This window comes from Delphinapterus leucas, chromosome 1, assembly GCF_059928025.1.
Source record: "Delphinapterus leucas isolate spDelLeu-1000000601 "Yukka" chromosome 1, BTC_Dleu_Yukka2, whole genome shotgun sequence".
Classification (NCBI taxonomy): Eukaryota; Metazoa; Chordata; class Mammalia; order Artiodactyla; family Monodontidae; genus Delphinapterus; species Delphinapterus leucas.
In genome coordinates this window covers 185,638,301-185,659,322 of record NC_143129.1, presented here as the reverse complement: position 1 = coordinate 185,659,322, position 21,022 = coordinate 185,638,301, and the positions used below count along the sequence as shown (strand labels likewise).

The 21,022-nt window shown below is 51.3% G+C and overlaps 1 pseudogene; it reads right to left on the bottom strand.

Moving 5' to 3' along the window:
* Window positions 1-15,686: 15,686 nt before the first annotated feature.
* LOC115803878 (TIM double twin CX3C motif protein pseudogene) lies at window positions 15,687-16,867 on the bottom strand (annotated as a pseudogene).
* Window positions 16,868-21,022: the final 4,155 nt, after the last annotated feature.

Below are 21,022 nucleotides of genomic sequence, written 5' to 3'. Positions count from 1 at the left end.
AGAAACGCTAGCATGATAAGTAATTACTTGATTTTTGTGATGGAGGCAATTATTAACTTCAAACAGATCCTAGTGGTTGATACCGTAGATCTGACTGAGGACGTTAGTCAATTATATAAGATTGCAGGATGGAAAAAAATCAGATGGGGGCAGAAATACATTTAAAACCCAATCCCTTGTCAAGTCTTTCATCAGTTAATCTGTTTCCTTGTTTTTGTGGACTTCAGTAATTGAGCCATAAACTTGGTGAACTTGATGCTGCCTTCCTGTTCAACAAGGGTCTTTTCAGTGTTTACATTTCAAACACTGCTATGTGTTTACTGTCATTGGATTATTGGTTACCTGTAATTGAGACTTTATCACGTGCCTCATGTGCTGGTGGAAAAAGTGCTATTAACAGCCCCACTCCCTGGAGCTCTTTGAAAAATCACACGTGAAATGCAAAGTTTGTTTACCAGGCCCACCGAGATCTTATTATCAGAAGCTTATGGTAAATATCCAGGTGATAGGGGGTGGAGAGGCACTAAGACGTCTGCTTCGTTCCCTGGGCTGCTGGTGTTCTGCAGGCTTGTTGCCAACACTGACACCACCGGAGAAAGAGGCGATGTATAGAAGGAGTAACTGAAGCTGTGTGTAGGTTGTCCCGTCCACCCGAATGCCCGGATGACCGCATCCCACTGCCATGCAGCGAAACAGCCTCCCACCCTCCCTCATAAGAGGGCGTTAATCGAACAAGAGAAGGAAATAAAACTCTGAGATAAAAATCTGCCATCTCAACTTACACAGTTAAATTTTCTCCAAGGCTTCCCCCGCCCCCGAAATTTGGAACACTTTCTAATCATTGAAAAGCACCTATCCTTTGTAGTTTCAGACAAAGTAATCTATCTCCAGAATGTAACCTGTATTTGCGAACAACATGATTATGAAAAATCCTGGGGAATAAATATATACATATATGCAGCGCATGAAAGAATGAGTGAATTCAACAAGGCTGCAAGATGTAAGGTCAATTGTATTTCTATATATTAGGAAAAAAAAGAAAAATTAAAAAAATCAATACCATTTACAATCGTTTCAAAAACATCAAATACCTTAGAGTAAAACTGAGTAAATGTGTGTAAAGACTTCTGCACTGAAAACTACAAAACATTGCTGGGAAGCATGAGAGAAGAGCTACGTAAATGGAGGGCTGTACTGCGGATTGAGAGATTCAATGTAGTTAAGATGCCCCCTTTCCCTAAAATGATTGATGAATTCTGTGCCATCCTAGTCAGAGTTTAGACCAGTTGACTGTAAAGTTTATATGGAAATGCAAAGGACCTAGAAAAACCAAATCAATTTCGAAAAAGAACAAAGCTAGAAGATTGCAATGCCTGATTTTCAAGACTTCCTATAAAGCTACCGTAATCAAGACAGTTTGGTATTGCAAAAGGATAGACACATAGATCAATGGGATAGAACAGACAGTACAGAAATAGACCCACGCATACATGGTCAGTTGATTTTTGACAAAGGTGCAAAGGCAATTCAATGGAGAAAGGATAGTCTTTTCAACAAATCATAATGGAACAGTTAGACATCATATGCAAAAAACATGAACCTCTCGACCCATACCTTGGACCATGTACAAAAATTAACTCAAAATGAATTATAGGCCAAAGTTTAGATTCTAAAACTGTAAAGCTTCCAGAAGAAAAAAGAAAAAGGTTTTGTGACTTTGGAACAAGCAAAGATTTCTTAGATACCAAAAGGCCAATCCACAAGAGAAAAAAAATGTATTTCAGACTTGATCAAAATTTTAAAATTCGAGCTTCCCTGGTGGCGCAGTTGTTGAGAGTCCGCCTGCCGATGCAGGGGACACGGGTTCGTGCCCCGGTCCGGGAAGATCCCACATGCCGCCGAGCAGCTGGGCCCGTGAGCCATGGCCGCTGAGCCTGCGCGTCCGGAGCCTGTGCTCCGCAATGGGAGAGGCCACAACAGTGAGAGGCCTGCGTACCGCCAAAAAAAAAAAAAAAAAAAAAACTTTTAAATTCTCTTCTTCCAAAGATACCGTTAAGACAATGGAAAGATACAGACTGGGAGGGAACTTTTGCAAAGCATATGTCTAATAAAGGACTTATATTCAGGATATATGAAGAACTCTTAAAACTCAATAGTATGCAAACAACGCAGTTTAAAAATGGGCAAGAGATTTGAATAGACACTTTAAGATGTACAGATGGCGGCAAAGCACATGAAAGAAGTTCAACCTCGTTATCAGGGAAATGAGACTAAAAGCCACAATGAGGTACTAGTAAACACCTGTTAGAATGCCTTCAAAACAAAAACAAACAGGGATTTCCCTGGTGGTCCAGTGGTTAAGACACCACGCTCCCAGTGCAGGGGGCCCAGGTTTGATCCCTGGTCTGGGAACTAGATTCCACATGACAAAACTAAGAGCCCACATGCCACAATGAAGATCCTGTGTGCTGCAACCAAGACCTGGTGTAGCCAAGTAAATAGATATATAAATATATAAAACAAAACGAAAACAAAACCTGATAATACCAACTCTCATGCCTTGCTGGTGGGAAGGCAGAATGGCACAGCCATTTTGGAAAGAAGTTTGGCAGTGTCTTATAAATCTACCCTGTAAAACAATTTTAAATCTCTACTTACAGTATGACCCAGCAATCCCACTTCTAGGTATTTACCTAAGAGAATGAAAAGTTATGTTTTCAGTGGCTTTATTCATGATTTCCAATAGCTGAAAACCCAAATGGCATTCGTTCAACTGGTGCATGAATCAACACCTTTGTTGGAATACTACTCAGTAATAAAAGCAGACTGATACAATGTGGCTAAATCTCACATGCATTCTGTGAGTGGAAAGAAGCCAGAGACTCAACAGGCTATGTACTGCCTGATAACATTTATCTGACATTCTGGAAAAGGTAAAACTATACGGAAAGAAAACAGTTCAGTGGTTGCTGGGCATTGGATGTGGAGGTGAGTTGACCAAGAAGGGCACACAGGAACTTTTGGGGGTGATGGAAATTTTCTATATTTTGATTCTGGTTGTGGTCACACAACCCTGTTTGTCAGAACGTATACACCTGTGCACTTTTGAGCAGTTACTTCACAAAGGAAGATCTCCGGATGGCCAATAAACATGTGGATAGGTGCTGGACATCTGACTCATCAGGGAATACAAATGAAAACCACCATGAGATACCACCTATTAGAATGGCTCAAATAAGAATGACTGCCAACATCAAATATTAGTGAGATTGTGGAGTTTTACGTGCATTCAGTGGTACAACCTCTTTGGAGACCTGTTTGGCACTTTTTATGAAATTGAACATCTACAGTATGATCCAGCAATTCCAGTACCTTAGAAGAAAATACACATTCATGAAAAGACTTGTGCAGGAATGTTCATATAAAGCCCCAAACTAGAAACAGCCCAAATACCTATCATCTGAAAAATGGGTAAATAAATTGTTATCACAATGGAATACCACTGAGCAATACAAGGAATGAACTACTGATATAACCATATGGATGGATCTGGAAAACAAAAGAAGTACAAACCAATCTATGGTGGTAAAGTGGCTTCCTGAGGGTAGGGAGGGCAAGTGATCGGGAAGAGCAAGGAAGCTGCCTCAGTGATGGAAAAGGACTAGATGCCAATTGGGGCTGTGATCACCTGGGCATAGGTAGTTAAAACTCGTCAGATTAAGGTCTCTACATTTTATTGTATGGCAGTTGTACTTTAATGGAAGCATCTTAAAATCTCACTTGGGTAGTAGACATTTTGTTGAGTCCTGACTTTTTTTAGCTGTCCCTTCTGTTTGGTTATCATTACGTGCACTTTGCATAACCCACGTTTCTTTCTTTCTTTTTTGCTGTACGCGGGTCTCACTGTTGCGGCCTCTCCCGTTGCGGAGCACAGGCTCCGGACGCGCAGGCTCAGCGGCCATGGGTCACGGGCCCAGCCGCTCTGCGACATGTGGGATCTTCCGGGACCGGGGCACGAACCCGTGTCCCCTGCATCGGCAGGCGGACTCTCAACCCCTGCGCCACCAGGGAAGCCCAACCCACGTTGCTATTTGGTACATGTCGTTGATGTTATCCAGTATTCTCCTGGAGTTAATAGGGAAGGCTCAACTTCTGATTGATTGATTTGACATGTCTCAAAGCTTCAGAATATCAAAGGGACAGGTAAGTAACCTGTGTTTTTGACCCTGGGTCCCATAGGACCTGACTTTATTTACCCATTTCACCATTTATAGAACCTCAGTGTTGCAAAGAACTTGAAGACTTTCCATGTGCCTTAATCATCGGGGCACCCCCTTCTAGAAGGAAATGTGGCTGGAATCCCAGCCTTATGGATTGAGCTGGATGTGGGGATGGGTTTGGAAAAGAAGCTCTTGCTCCAGCTCCTTTAAACCCCAGGGTCCTTGCTTTTCTCTCTGGACTCTCCATGAGCCGTGTCGTCCATGGGCACGGCTTCAACCATCACCACTTTTTGGATGATTCCCAAGGTATCTGCAGCTCACACTTCTCTTCTGAGTTGAGGCTAGTAAAGATCTAGATGTCTACTCTGAATGGCTCTTTCTCGTTTACGCACAAATGTGCTGTTGTTCTCACTTGCTATAAAGTTTCGGACCTTTCCTCCTACTATTTTCTCTTTCCACTTCCCTTCCCGTCTTCTCCTTGACCATAGAAGTCGGGCCTCTGCCTCCCCACCCATTCACTAGAACCTTCTCATTTTAGGACTCTCTGCAACATTTGTTGATGTTAATTGTCCCTTTCTTTCCTCGAAGAAAAACCGTCCTCCCCCTTGGTCTGGGACGCCGTCCTCTCTCCTGCTCACCACACAGACGCTGCCTTTTTCCTGGCTCCCCTTTGAGATTCCAGGGCCTCTGTGTGTGTCCTTGGCCTTCTTTCTCTTGTAAGAGGACTCTGGCTTAAAAGAAACTGTTTCTTTCTCATGGTTTCAGTGTCCATTTGTACACCCATGACGCCACATCTGTATCTTTAGGCCCCGCCTCCCTCCTGAGTTTCACATCTGTGTTTCATTGCGTACTGAGCGTTTCACACTCACTGTCCAAACCAAACTCATCAATCCTCCAGCCACTGTTCCCTCTGGTTCTGGGTGTCCCCTGAGACCAGTAGCCCAGGCCCACCGCTCCTTGGTGCCTTTGGTGCTCTCTGGAGTCTGTGGATGAACATCTGTCAGTTCTGCCTGTTCTTCTTGTCCCTCCCCCACTTCCGTCTTCTCCATCCCTCCCACCACTGCCCCAGAGTGGGCCCCCGTGACCCCCTGACCTGTTCCTGGGTCTCCCTGCCTTCTTCCCCCTTTCTCTACAACCCACTTCTGCTTTCAGTTCCCCCCGCTCCGCAGGGGAAAGCCTCAGCTCCTTAGAATGACAGTGAAGCCCTTGGTCCATGCAGTGCCTGCCCCATCTGTCCCTGCGTGATGGGAGCACCCGTGAGTTTCAGTTACATTTTCCCTCCTGTGTTATCCTCGTCCCCCGGCAAAGTGGGTTGTTCCCTGCTTTGGGTTGGTGCGGCACTTCACATATTTCTTTGTTAGTAATTCGTGAGTGTGTATACACACACTGGGGACAGTACTGGATCTCTCACTCGTGTGTCCTGGGCCCATACACAGGGCCTCATACACAGAGGGGCTCACATAGGGTTATTGAAGTCCGCCTGGGCAGCCTGGTGGAAGCGCCTGCCTCTCCCTCCCTGGAAAGGCTCCACGCTCCCACACTCGGGGCTCCCCCAGGTGCCTCAAGGGGCGCGGAGCTGGTGCTGTACTTTCCTGTCTGAGTGTCTGTGCTCTGGCCACAGGAGCCCCCCGAGTCACCCACCATCTCTTCTGACGACCAGGAGGGACCACTCTGGGATCTGGAAGCTTTCTAGAGTCGATGCTAAGAAGAGGGATTGCCTCTTTCCTGTCACGTCCCAAGTGGACCTGGTGATCGGACTCTCCCAGGCTTCCCTTCCTGGGGAGGGGCAGGGAGGAGAATGGAGAGGAACCCACTCACTGCCTGGCGTCCTTCCACAGGAGGCGGAAAGGCTGGCCCCCGACAGGGGAGTTGTCTTCCACGCCAAGTGCAGGCGCTGTGTCTGGGCTACTGATGCTGATGAGAGATGGCAGAACAGGCCCGTGTCGTGTCTGCTGCTTCTCACTCCTGGCAGGGCCGTGGGTGGGCCGTGGTCTCTCTTCTGGCCTTAAATGAAGTGGCTCTTGGTGCCGGAGAAGAGGCTGTATTCTAGCCTGGTCCTACCCCACTGACACAGAAAGCCAGGGTGGCGGCAGGGATGGGCCAGGGATCGCGGCCCCGGTAGCGGTGGAGCAGGCGTTTTTCTTTGATGTCTTTAATAATTACTGTTTAAGCAACAGAAGGCAGAGTGAGATTGTCTCAAAGGCAGATCAGAGCCACGTGAGTTTGGAGGTTGGCTCAGAAATCTGCCTCCCCTTCTCGCTAGGTGGCTGTTATTTCGATGTATTTTTTATTTTATTTTCCCTCCCCCTCATTTTTGAGTGCGGCAGTCTTTTCCCTAAAGGGAGTGCGGGAGGAAGGTGCTATGTGAAATATTCTCATAGTTATCATTTGCCTGCGGCAATGCAAGTTTCTTCAGTAAGTCAAAATGTGCATTTCAGCGAAGTTTAAACCTGCCAGGCTGAGCAGCTGCGGGTGACGGAGGCAGAGCAGAGGTGACCGCTAGGGGGTTGGTGCCGTCTGAGCCGGGACTCGGCCTTGCTGTCCCTGGGGTTGGAAGAGGAAGTGGAGACGTCAGTTTTAGGCCTCAGTATTTAAATATTTGTGATTCGTCTGTTCTAAGTGCTTTGCAGTTTGTTTGCTTTTTAAAACTCCAGTGTGTGGTTTCCACTGCGTCCTTGAGTTGGAGAAACAGCAAGAGTCATGGGCTGTCCTGGCCTGAGCAGCAGCGTCCACCTTCACTATTTGCTGAGTTGCCAGACATCTGGGCCCTGGGACGGAGGAGGGGACACAGTCCCTGACCTCTGGGAACGCTCGCTGCGAAGAGACAGGACAAACCAACTTGCAGCCTCAGCTGCTGCGCCCTCCGCCTCCTGGCCGCCCACCTCCCTTGGTCCCCGGGTTCGTGGGAGGGGCGCAGAAGTTTTGAAGGGCGAGAGTGGGACGCTGCAGCTTAATTCAGGAACTCGGGCGAAGCCTGCTGTGGGGTGAGCTTCGAATGAAGGCCAGGCAGGAGTCCTGGGCCTTGTCCAAACTGCCGCTCGGTGACCTTCCGGAGCTGGGGCACCTCCCGGGGCTCATGTGACTCTTGCCAGGTAGCGAGCTGGCATGGTTCCCTGGGTTGCCGGTCCCTTCCCTGCGAGACACCGAAGGCTCTGGGAGGGGGAGCAGCGGGTACTGGGCCAGCCTGACAGGGAGGATGGGCAGCCACCCAGGCAGGGACTGTGGCCCTGACTTCTGAGAGAGAGAGCCAGCCTGCCTGTCCTCTGCGCTTGCCCCCAAACAGAAGCCAGCGCGAAGCCCAGCTGAGATCCCATCACGTTTGTGGTGAAATCTAGAGCCCGCCCGTGACCTCCGGGCCTCGGGTGGTCTGGCTTCAGCTCCTGTGTTCTTGATGGCTGCGTACTTGTGTTCCTTCTGCCTGGAACCCCAGACCGTTCTCACCACGTCTCCTCCCCTCAGCTCTGCTCAGATGCCCCGTTCACATGGCTCCCCTTGTCACCCCATCGAAGAGCACCCCTCACCCTGTGTGTCTGCTGGTTTTCTTCAAGGCGCCTCAGCTGCCTGACACGCACCACCTCCTTGCGTCTTATCCGTCTCCCTGGAGATAAGGCACAGGAAGGGGTTTTTAATGCCCAACCTCCACTGTGGCCCCTGGCCTTCCGAGCCTGGCAGAGTGGGTGCCTGGCATCTGTGGAGGACTCCCAGCTGCTCTCCATGCTGCGCAGGTGGATGGCCGGGGCTTTTGTCTTTTTTTTTTTTTAAGTAATTAATTAATTTTTGGCTGCGTTGGATCTTTGTTGCTGCGTGCAGGCTTTCTCTAGTTGCGGCGAGCGGGGACTACTCTTTGTTGCCGTGCGTGGGCTTCTCATTGCGGTGACTTCTCTTGTTGTAGAGTACGGGCTCTAGGCGCACGGGCTTCAGTAGTTGTGGCGTGTGGGCTCAGTAGTTGTGGCTCGCGGGATCTAGAGCGCAGGCTCAGTAGTTGTGGCACACGGGCTCTGCGGTGTGTGGGATCTTCCTGGACCAGAGCTCGAACCCCTGTTGCCTGCACTGGCAGGTGGATTCCTAACCACTGCGCCACCAGGGAAGTCCCGGTGCTTCTGTCTTGCTCCCACCATGCAGCCCTTTTACCCACAGCTTATCTGTTTCCTGGCACACAGGACACTCTTTGCAGCTCACTGCAGATGCTAAGCTGGAGTATTCAAGAAGCAGACTGAAAGAAAGTTCAGTGCGTTTTCCCCAAGAAAAGGTTTTTGTGTCAGCGAATTGGCAACTTGCTCACCTCCTGATTCTCCCCATAAATTCAAGCCTCTTAGGACACTGGTCCTGTCACCCTTCTCCGGGTTTGGCACAGTCTGAGTTCACAGTCGTGAACCAAAATCTGCCTCCATTTTATTTTCTTGGAGTGGAGTTGGGAAGGTGGACATAAAATTTTTAAAAATACGCTTTGATTCAACTTTCATAAAAATACTATTCACGAGGCATTGTGTACGATGTTGTGAGACCAGACTCTACAGGTAGCTGGGAATCTGTCCTGAGATGCTCCTTGCCTCGTCCTCCCGGCACTACTTAGTGGGACAGTCTTTGCCAGCCTCCTGAATGTGCAATTTTTCACCAGGAGTTGTTATTGGCAGGTGAGCGTGAAGTATTAATTTAGCCAGATTCTAGCATCTTCAGAATCACACATGAGTATTGAGAAATCATTGCTGAAACTGCTCGATCAATTTAAATTTAATTAAAAGGCATCGAATCAAAGAATAACATGGTGAAGTACAATAATAACCACAGGCATCCTGGTCATTTTACATCCTAATCCCGTTTCTGTTTTTTCAATGGAGGCAGGTAGGATTAAGCAGGCTGACTTGGACGTTCTCTTTTACTCTCCAGGAAAATGAGGATTTCCTTGCCTTAAGAGAAAAAATTTGTCTGCTTTGGTCGTCCAAAGTATCATATGTGGGCTTTTAATAATTTAGGTGAAAGGGTGCGTGAAGTAAAGTCACCTCATATTCTTTATTCGGATAGAGTATTTCTGAATTAATGCAAAATACGTGTGAAAGGTCAGTTTTGCTTCCCTGTTCCAGCTGCATTTGGAAGAGAAATACGACTAACTCTTCTTTCTAAGCAAAAATCATAGAAATGCTGCTGGCCCCTTGGGGCGGGGCGGGAACAGCCATCATCTGGAAATTCATAGTCAGAAAGAGCCCGCCTCGGGGCTGCTGGGCCCCGGGGCCTCTCCAACAGGGGCGCAGTTCCCAGGTGAACGTGGTCTCCACCCTGAGGTGGGGCCCTAGAGCAGACCCCTGGGTCATTCGACACAGCTGAGGAATGAGCTATACCTGGCAGAGCTGCAGTTGTGTGCGAAGGGGAGAGAACGCTGGGGTAGAGAAGGCTCTAGTCTTCCTAGGAGCTGGTGCGGCTGTAGAGCTGTTCATTTGTAATGTGGGTCTAAGCGCAGCAGGTGGGGTGGCCCGCCAGAGGCAGCCCTGTGACAGGTGAGGCCTGGGTGCACCCACCTGCCTCCCTGGGGTGACCTCAGATCAGATCGTGTGACCCGGGTGAAATTAATACGTGTGCGCGAAAAGACTTGTGGAAAGCTCCCCTAAGTGAGCTGTCCATGTCTGGTTCTTTCGGGCTCAGCTCTCAGAGGGGATGGCGGCTTCTGGGTTTCCTCCCTCCCGTGTTACCCTAACGCCAAGGAAGGTTTCCTGCATCTGCTCTGCTCTTCACCCTGAGGGCGGCCCAGCCTATTTCGAGCTCTGAGCAGCTAACCTCGTCCCGCTCACTGGCCCCCGAGTCCGTGGGCCTTTCACGATGTGCCATCGTGGGGTCTGCAGCCGTCCCTTCTCTGCTCTTGGCTTTATCTGTGTCGTGACTGGGCCTTGGGGTCTGGGCACACCCCCTCACTGCCCTTGTGGAGCAGATGTGCTGAAGCAGTGTTAACTTCTTTTGGGCCCAGGTGGCTGCTCAGGGATCGAAGGGACACTTTGTATATCTTCTTCTGCTGGGTCATCATTAAAGTTCACAATCCAGGTGATTCCAAAGCCGCCAAGGGCTTTACCTAGGTGACCTGCTGGGAAGGAAAAGAAGGGTTGTCATCTCAACACACCAGTATGGTAACCTTTTTTCTTCTTTTTTCCCCAGTTATCTTCCAGCTTCTGCATGGGTAGAGTCACCTGGGTGGCCCAAAACTACCCGTGTGTCTCTTTGGAACCAGGCTGGAGCATAACTTTGCAGGGTTAACCCTCTCTGCTGAAATGTTTCTGCTATATTTGAGGCTTACAAGATGAAGCCAGTTATATATATATATATATATATATATATATATATATTTTTTTTTTTTTTTTTTTTTGGGAAGTGGGGAGAAATGCTGGTCTTGTTTCTTTTCTTTTTTTTCATTGTTCAGTTTCTTATTTATATTTCCCCCCACTTTATTTATTTATTACATCTTTATTGGGGTATAATTGCTTTACAATGGTGTGTTAGTTTCTGCTTTATAACAAAGTGAATCAGCTATATATATACATATATCCCCATATCTCCTCCCTCTTGCATCTCCCTCCCTATTTATTTATTTTTAAATTGAAGTATAGTTGATTTACAATGTGTTTCGGGTGTATAGCACAGTGATTCAGGTATATATCCATCTATCTATGTATCTATGTATCTATGTATCTGTCTGTCTATCCTTTTTCAGATTCTTTTCCCTTATAGGTTAGCTGGTCTTGTTTCTTGAAGGGAAAATGCTAAAATGACTTGATGTGATGTTTGGAAGCAGCCCTCTGCTTAACTTGTGTCCCTCCAGCAGGTCGTGGTTTGGGAAGGCCACCACGTCCTCTTGGTCCATCTTTGTCTCCTGTGTTTGCAGAGCGCAGCGAACAGGGTCAGGAACCCACGCTGACTCTTTAATGGGGAAGTATTTAAAAGCTGGAGCTGAGGGCTTCCCTGGTGGCGCAGTGGTTGAGGGTCCGCCTGCCGGTGCGGGGGACGCGGGTTCATGCCCCGTTCCGGGAGGGTCCCGAGTGCCGCGGAGCGGCTGGGCCCCTGAGCCGTGGCCGCTGGGCCTGCGCGTCCGGAGCCTGTGCTCCGCGGAGGGAGGGGCCGCGGCGATGGGAGGCCCGCGTACCGCAAAAAAAAAGAAGAAAAAAAAGCTGGAGCTGTGCTCTCCTGTCCCCTAGCGGGTCTCTGCATGGGACCCTGTGGTTAGCTGGGTCCGGGGTGCTTTGGGCCTGGCCCCCAGGCCGCCGGCCATTCCGGCACCAGCACCTCTTGCTGGGCTTCCGGCAGCTCGGAGCCTTCTGCTGGGAGAGCTTTGTTTGTCATTGCTCGACAGCCAGGAACCTGAAGTGGCGGGCGAGGCACGGACCTGCAAGGTGGCTGCGTGTCCCCGTTGCCGTCCTCCAGGCTGTCATCCTAAATCGCTGTGCACCTGCTAACGAGTTGCTGAGGCATCACCTTGCGTTTGGAGCAGCTGCGTTAATTACATCCTCAGAGCCGTCCCCTGCGCCCACCACTCCTGGCAGCTTCCTTTGCTTTAAATTAATAGACCAAATTAGAGGGAAGTGGGGAGGGTGTCCCTGGAGGCCAGATGCCCTCTGCTCCTCGAGGCCTATGATGACTTTTGTTAAGGACCAGGAAGTGCAGTCCGTAAGGCGGTCCCTGGAGGGCGTTTGGGCGCCCGGGAGGCCACATGAATGAAGGTGGCTCCTCTGAGCTGGGAGGGCCCTGCCTGTGCTCGTTTTCTTTGGCACCTCGTGCCCTCGTGGGCGACGGGGAGGAGGGGCTGAGCGATTGTCCCACCTGCTGGCAATTATCGTCCATCCAGAAAATAAGACCTTAGTGACACACCTGAAAGCCTGGAAACAAAGCTCATCTACAGAGTCTTTGCATGTGTTTTGTCGTCTCTAAATACCCCGAAAGGTAGACCAACGAGGGCAGAGCAGGTCCAGGACCCAGAGCCCTCCTGCCAGGCCCCTCCTTTTACCGCATCCCTGCCTCCGGCTGTAAGGACAGGCAGCCGAGTCTGTGGCTTGAGCTGCGGAGGGCAGTTAACTTCCCTGAGCTATTTTCATCATCTGAAAAATGGGAACACGGAGCCTGCCTCTTGGGTCTGCTGTGAAACGTAAACCCTCAAACTTCATTACTTCTCTCTGCTTCCGTGCCTGCTGTCTGCTTCCTGCCCTGTGCCCAGCCTCAAGCTTATTCCTGGCACACGCTAGGTGTTTGGTACATATTTGCTGAGCAAGTGAAAGTGACAGTGATTTGCACAATGGTAGCTAAGGACACCCCACCCCTTATCTTCCTGAATCCCTGCCCCCTTGCCTCCCCTCCCCTGCCCTCCACTGTAGCTGTAACTGTAGGGCCAGAGGTGATGGCCAGGGTGTTAGGATCCCTCAGTTGGTGGGTGGCCTGGAGGGGTGAGCAGTACAAGCCTGGTTTGAGAAGCATAAGAAAGGCTTTGCCTCCCTACTTTTTCACCTCAGTTGCTTGGGTTTCATCTGGATTAGCAGGTTTTTTAGGAGCCTCCCAGGAAGTCACACACTCTTGAGTTCACTGGCTTGGGTAGCCATAACCCTGAAGGTCAAGTCCTTTCCGATTGGCTGCTGCAGCATGCTTCGCAGGCCAGCAGGGTAAGCGGCGGTGGTGTCCCCGTTTGTTTCTGAATAAGACATTATTCCCAAGAAGTCACCAAGTGTGAAAATGTGTGTTATCTTGCTAATGGGACACTAATGAAATATTAAAGTGCATCTCTCTTCCTGTCAGTTTCCTGGGAGCCACTCGATCCTCTTGATTCTAGTCTATCTTTACATAAAGAGCCCCAGGGAATTAACATTTCTTATACTTTTCAAAATAACCTTGGTATTTCTGCTGCCGCAGTGGAGAAGTTCGTAATTTCCACTTGGTGACCGGCTGGGTTGAGACGCTCTCCCTCTGCAGGGGGTGCCCTACCTGGAGGGGGGGGGGGTCCCTTTGGTCAGTCCTCCCAGCACCTGTCCTCCTGGCTGACAGCTTCTCCCAGCTCCCTTGTGGTCCCCACTGTCTCCCTCTCAGCAGAAGACTTGACCCCAGTGTGCAGGGGATACTCTGTTGTAGCCACTCTGGGCTGAGCCAGGCCACTGCCAGTTGCCATACATGGGTCACAGAATACTTCCCACTACCCAGTGAGGCAGCTGGGGAGGCGTTTCTGTTCCCACTTTGCAGGGAAGGCAGCTTGGGCTCCATGAGGTTAAGTGGCCTGCCCAAAGGTACCCCGCTGGTAAGTCAGAGGCAGGATTTGAACCCAGCCCACGCCCTGTAACGCCAGCGCTGGGCTGCTTTCCCCAGCAACCCCGTCCAGCTACAGGTGTGACCTAGCCAGGTTGCCGTCAGTGTGCCATGACCTTGAGTGAGTCACGTTATCTATGCTTCAGTTCCCCCTCTCTGAAAGGACCTAAGTGCCATCCTTCCTTCTCTATGTGTGAACGTTCCTGGGGACAGAGGCCATGGAGGAGGGGTTGGACTTCTGGGGCCAGTTTCTCCCCCTGGCCTCTAGATTGGAGCCCTCATCTTTGCTCTGGCCACCACATCCTCTGGCTCAGATGCTTGGGGAGGTTGAGTCCCCTACACCCCCCACCTGTGAGTCCCACACAGCTGGACACTGGCTCCATCAGGTTGCTCACTGCACTGCTGGGGAGCCTTTGGGTCCCCCCAGAGCCACTTGCCTTTGGGGTTCCCCACACCCCCATCCTTGTTGGGGTGCCCTCCCCAGCACAGTGCAGTCATGGCAAGGGAGGCATTCTGCTTGATCCCTGGGAGTTTTTGGCCAGGTGCTGGCCCCTGCCTAGAGTACCTTGCTCCTCCCTCACCCCACTTAGCTTCTTCCAGCAGAGACTCAGGTCAGCTTCTTCCTGGAAGCTTCCACTAACCGTTTCCTACCCTGAATGCTGTTCTTTCTCTTCCTGAGTGTTTTTAAGTTGCTTTATGGATGAGCATTTCTGTGTGAGCCCCTCAAACTGTGCTGTGCTGGGCTCCGCACTCCATGCTGGAGACCAAGCTGAGGAACGTGCAGAGGAGGGAGATGTGGGGAGGGGACCGGGAGAGACTCGCAGAGGAGGTGGCATGGATTTTGGTTCTGAAGGCAGAGTAGGATGTTTGAGAGGTAAAGGGGGGCCCTTCCTAGGGGAAGGAATAGCACAAATGCAGGCATGGGAGCAGGCAAGGATGGATTTGGAGGCAAATGAATAGTCCGTTTTGTCTGGAGCACAGGATTCGTGTCAGCGTCTCGAGAGGGGGCAAAGACCCTGCACTAGGGCAAGGGTCTCTGTCAAATGGTCTAAACTGCCTGTGGGGGTGCTGAGCATAATCACACTTGATCATTTCTGAGGGATTCTGGTTGCTGCCTGCCTCCCCCAGTTGAATGTAGGTTGCAAGAAGGCAGGGCTTTTCCACTGTTGTGCCTCTGGTGTTAGGACAGCACCTGATAGATATATTTAACGAGTACTGAATTCTCAAGTAAATGAATGTGCACTTGAATTAAGGCGGAGCAATTCACACACAGAGCTACTAGCTATGATGGCCTAGCTAGTGGCCATCCATGGCCATTTATCGTGGCCTCTGGCCAGTGGTACTAGTTGTAGGCCACATGGGGTGCTCTCAGTCTCTTCTCAGTGCCTGGTCCCAGGCAGACCCATAGGGAGGCTGGCACAGGTGCATGGTTGGGTCACAGACCTTTCCCTCTTTGAAATGCAGCCCGCTTAGGCCTGGCTTGCGGAAGTCGGGGCTTTTAGTTCAGCAGGTCTGAGGCAATGGGGAGCCCCTGTTAGCCAGGGAGGTGCCAGGAGCCACCAACTCTGGGGCCAGCGTTCTGCTGTTTTCTCTCCCCTCCTCAGGAACACATTCTTGTCTCCATCCCACCAGCTTTGTTTTTTGAAGAAAAATTAAGTCTTATTTATTTTTAAAACCAAACCACTAGGGAAATGTGTCACAGTCTTGAAACAGCAAACAGACAGGCTATGTTATCAAGTAATAAGTTGGTAAAAACGCAACAAGGTCCTTAATAAAACGATAAGGTGCCTGAACTGCGGCAAGAACAACGCATGTCGCACAAGTGGTATTTGGTAACGGGGGGCTGTCCCGTGTTTTGCTCTAAAGGAGTCACAGCTCGCCCCTGAGTTGCTGACTTTTTCTCCTTTGACCTTCGTGTTGCCAAGGGATTGTTTCAACAGAGCTCTGTTATTACAGGGCACAAAGTAAGCAATACTGGGTTTAGGCTTTCATTCTATTTTGTTTTATGGAAACCAGATTTTTCCAAAGCCAGTACTTCATAACTCTCTTAATTAATAAGCAGCTAACAATTCCTCTTTCGCTGTTCATTCCTGAATACTAGCATACAGCACAGTCAAAAATCCCCTTTCCCTTCAAGTGTGAGTGTCACTGCAAGATTGTCTTGCCACTCGGCTGACTCTGCTGCAGACAGCCTCAGGGCTCATCATGGCTGCCAGTTAGAGGGGAGGTGTGCTTCCCCTACCAATGTGATAGCGCTTCTTATATTTTTGCAGGGTCTCCAGGCTGAAAGATGTCATGTGTGAGAATTTTAAGAAATGCGCAGGCACATCCTGACGGCCAGAAATGAATATCCGCAAGGACCCTTTCAGTTTTTATCCAAACTACCTCTCCCAACTCTGCGTCTTAAAGTAGCTTCATGCCCTTGTATATAAAACAGAACCACGCGAAACAAATCCCCAGAGGCCCCCTTTCCCCTAATAAATTAGTGACCCTCCTGGATTTTGTTTTACTTCCAGTTTGTGGAACATGTTGTAGTGATCTTTCTGGCAAACAGGAGGCTGGCAACGAACAGAAACAGCTCTCCTCACACCCCACCAGCTCATAGGCGGGTCAGGTGAACCTGCCAGCCTTCTGGTATCTGTGTACTAAGAGAATCTGGTACCTTGGAGGGCTCTGGTTTGGTGCAAGGGAGACTCCCTGTTGCCGGGATAAGCCCTGGCCACGTGAAGTTCAGCCTCACAGAAACTCTCCTGTGCTATCTCTGACCCAAAGCTTAGCACCAGTTTCTTTCACTTCCTAGGATTCACACACAAAGAACCAGTGTCCAGAGGCAAGTGACATAGGCCTTAAACTTGCTGCCATCCTTAATTTCCTCATTCATAAACTTTCCTTAGAAAACCCAAATCCCCGTTCCTCTTTTTAAATAGATTCCTGCCTTCAGCCCCGATGGCCAGTAGCAGACAGCTATTTCCCAATGGACGAGAGAGACTCCTTCATCTTCTTGGTCATGGTTGGGATGAGGTTCACTTGGCCATCCACACACTTGGTCACGCAACTCTCCAGCTGCCGCTTCACCTGAAGCTCTTTTCTCCCCGCATCTGTTGAATCTCTGGCTTTGTCGTTGCAGTGTATAGTGTATAGTGCATAGGGCCAGGCGGTCCTGGAACTTCTCCAACTCGCAGGTCACCAGGGCCTGGGCTTGAGCCAGAGGTGCACGGCAGCGCTCAATGCGCTGGTGCACTTGCTGCATGGATGCCTGGCCGTCCTCACAACAGCCGGTGCTGCACCGGAATGTGAGGCCCTGCATCTTCCGGATGTTCTCTCTCCAGACTCTTCACCACAGAGTCCGCCGCCTCCTGCACCCGGAGCTGCTGCAGCTCTGCCATGGCGACCCCGCGCAGCTCCCTGCCGCACCGGCGCCCACATGCTCACCAGCTTTTTATCTTAATTTACGAGCCTGCTGTAGCACCAATGAAGACATACTGTACTGCCTGGGAAAAAAACCACAGCCGAATTCTAATTCTGTACGATTCAAAGGCACGCCTTTGTCTGGAGCTGCTTCAGAAATAAGAAAAGTAGGAGACACAGCCCTGCTCGGGCTTGCTGGACTTGTCAGGGACCCTCGTCCTGGCCGTCTCCTATTGGCCTTGGGCTTCATTAAGCCTTCTGATTTATTTCTGTAGTCACTATTTTTTGAAAAAAGTAAAGCTGCCTTAATGGAAACTTTTAAAATCCAGGAGCTTTGGATTCCTCTACTTTGTCAGGCAAAAGTGGATTCATTTAGGTAGTTTTATCCACAAAAATGCACGTATTTATGAAGGTTTCAAAAATTAGCCTTTTCACTTCTTTTACTCCAGGAACCTAAAAACCAGACTTGGAAGATAATTTTTGTAGTGGGGTATGTGCATTCAGTCAACTAGGAAATGTAGCGGTTTTCGAAGGTCTCAGAATTTCTGCATCTCATAATTCCTTTGTCCGGTCCTCTTGGGGACTTGCTCCTGAGTTCTTTTCCTGCCCAGCCTCCTGATTCGGAGGTGAGGTGTCCCTGTGACTGCAGTTTGAGAAGTTTCACAAGAAGGTGAGGAGTGGCCAGAGGAGGGGGGATGGGGAGAATAGAGCTGAGCGAGCCTTGCTTTTCAAGATGGGGGAGCCCAGCGCAGCCTGGATGGAGAGGGAGGGCTGGACTTCCTTTGCTGGAGGCAGGTCCACGGGCAGAGCCTGGGGGCAAGAGGAGGTGGTGTGCCGTGGAGGGCGTGAGGGCCCACGTGGTGAATGAGCCAGAGGCAGCCATGGGCCTCTGGCCTTCCCCTCCAGCAGCTGTGGCCACTGGCATGGTGGGAGACGCTGGTCTGGGGAGGAGGATAGAGTCAGTGATGTTCACGGTCGCTGAGGAAGCGAACAGGCAGCCCTGCTGCTGACCAAGCCTTTCTCTGAGGTCGGGGTCTGGAGGCGGGGTAGCCCTCCACCTTACAAACAAGCGTCTGGTCCCAGCATCATGCCACTCCCAGACGCCGGCGTGGGACCGGTGCCCCCCTCCCCACCCTGGTCTGTGGCCGGTTGCTCTCTGGTGGGTCCCTCACGCTGGGTGTGGGCAGTGGAGCCCCCAAGTCTCCAGGGCACGTCCTGTGAACGCCTTCCTGTTCCCAGGCCCAGCTGCCTCGGAGCTGACCACGCTGCCTGGGAAGGGGTCGAGAAGGGGGCCGGGGTACACAGTGTGTCTGCGTTCTTCCTCTGTGCTTTCTCCTGCCACCGGGTGGGAATCCCCAGGACAGCAGAAATCTCCGGGTGTCTCCCTGGCTGGGGCTCCCCCACCTGTCAGCACAGAGCCAGGCCTTTCCCAGGCATCGCAAAGTAGAAAGCGCATCTGTTTTCCAAGAAAGGACGCTGAGAGAGATGGCCAAATTGAGTTAGGAGTGCCAGGAATCCAGACCCACGAGTTCCTGTAAGGCCCGCCTTACCTCTGAATTACAGCTGCTTTCCGCGTTTCTGCAGGGAAACCGAGCCGCTCTCCCCGTGGCATTTACAACGGCTTGATTTACAGGCCCGCATGCTCGCTGCACACTGCACATCCATTCTCTCTCCGTCTTTAAACTTTTAAGCCTTTGCCTTATGAATGAGGCGGCTGATTTTCTAGGTTCCCTGGGCTTTTTATATGAGGTCTTTTTCTTTCTTCTCTGCTGGTTTCTCCATAAACATGTTCTGAACACCTACCCTGTGCAAGACCTGTGACGGGCTCCCCAGGGGTCCAGAAACGAACTTGTCAGAGTTCTGGGCCTCAAGGACTTTGCATTCAAGGGCGGGTGGGAGGGAAGATGCCCGACATGCAGAGAGGTTCCCTACTCGGTGTCCCCACTGAGCAACCCTGTAACGGACGCTTATTCTGCGCTGACGCCGTGTGAAGTGCTCGGGCCTAGTGCTGATGGCCAGGACCGACGAGGACCCCGAGCTCACCCCGTGGGGAGGGGGCGGTGTGTCAGGGGGTAGGAGGACAGGATCACAGACCACTCCTGGAGCCCACAGCAAAGCCCGTGTGGTCTGGAGGGCGGGGGTCAGGGATCGCAGGTGAAGGGGGCAGGGGAGAGGGAATTGTTCCAGGCAGGTGGAGTTGCCCCGTGAAGATGTGGCATCCAGAGAGAGCACGGCGTTTCCGAGAAACCGCCCGAAGTCCAGAGAGTGTGTAGCGTGGAGCGAGGCAGAGGTCGGGGTGCTGGAGCTGTCTCCGCCCCAGGCGGAGCGGAGCCCAGACGGCGGTGGCCAGCGTGTGTGACGAGCGTGGGGAGACACCGGGGGGCCCGGGCCGGGCGGCTGATGCGATTTCTGTTGCTCGGAGGAAGGGCCACGGTGGCAAGACCGTACGTGAGGAAAACTGTTCAGAGACCCTGAACTTGCTGTCATTAATCTCAGTGACAACTGGGCCAGAGTGGGAGAGAAGTGACAGGTTCGAGACGTTGTTAAGGAGAGGACTCTGTAGGACTTGGTCATCAGTCCGACCTGGAGGGTGAGGGCCGGAGGGGAGCCAGCACAGCTCCAGGGCTTCTGTCTTGGCCTGCTGGGCTGGAGGAGGTCGCGTTCACTGCCACGTGGGACCCCGGGGTGTAGGGAAGCCTGCGGTTCGAGGCCCCTAGGAGACACCCGCGGGCAGTAGGATCTGTGAGTGTAAAGCTCAGAATCAAGGAGGGCCTGGGAAATACAGCTTCGGGAGTCAGCAGCAGCTACAGCCCGGGGAGTAGATAGAAACCCCCAAGGGGCGCAGTGGAGTGAGAGGGAAGGAGAGCCTCAGGGAGCCCCCTAGAGACACAGCATTTAAGGGGAGACAGAGGGAGAACCGCCAAGCAGTAGCAGCGAGGCCTTCTCAAGGGGGACGTTTGCACGCCTTCTTTGGTGCAGGACAATGGCAGGACCTCAGAGACCCTGGGGCCCTGGGAGAAGACGCGGGTCACTGGACCAAGTGGCCCAGCAGGACCACAGCAGAGAAGCAGGGAGGAGCTCGGTCTGCCTGGGACCTAGGTTGGTGGGGCTGCGTCAGACCCAGCACCTGGGGGCCCAGACCCCCTGAGCCCCTGGGCCCTGCTTCCCTGCCTCTAACTTTCCTGCTGTGGCGAAGGCCTTCCCAGCTCCTCTTTGCAAAGAATTATGCACTTCTTGACTGGAGCTCATGGAGCAGTCCTGACGCCGAAGAGAGAAAACATGTTTGAGGAAGAGGAGCCTTTCCCCGAGTCCTGAACTGGCCGCTTCTTGACGAGAAGACTGCTTTTTTAATCTAAAAGAACTTTACATTTACGCTTGACTGAAGCACAGGCCACATTTGTCCTGGGAGCCAATGGGAAGCCGGGGTTTGGGTAATCTATGCGAGGCCCCTTAGCTTCCCTGCATCCATCATCCCAAGTGACAGAATTTACATCATTAATCATTGGTGGCAATAGAAAAGTCATTGGAATAGAATGTTGTCACAGGATAAATATCTCCCAATTGCGTATAAATGTCTCAGCTTTACTGTACTGTTTGTGCTCGAGAAATACCGTGGTGGCTTCAAAATGGTATTTATGTGGCATCAGGAAGCCATCAACACCAGCCTGTCCTGCCCACACCCTCTCCCAAGGAAGCCTGGACTCCCCCCAGGGGCCTCAGCCTGGGGCCACCGCACACCTGGATTTGGGCAAAGGGAGGGATGCTGCTGGCTCCCGGGCGCTTTAGGGTGGCCGATGCTGTGAGGGTTAGAAAACGCTCCAGCCCAATAATCCTGCCGTGACACCCTGGTCGTCGTCCCATGGCTAGAGGGATTTGCACCTTCCCTCTCCATGGCCACAGACCCTTTGATGCAGGGGAGAAAAGGATGTGAACCTGGCCGGGCTGCAAGGCCAGAGGGCCAGACGCTTGCAGGCGGCTTCACCGTTTCAGAAATCAAGCCCACAGCGTTTTTCTGGCTGGCGTCTCTCTGTTCCATGACCTGAAAACACGCTGTTTTTGGAAAGTGCAGATCTGCTGACAGACACCCTTTTCTGGAGGTTTGTGTGTTTCTCTGTGGGGCGAGCCGCCCTGCC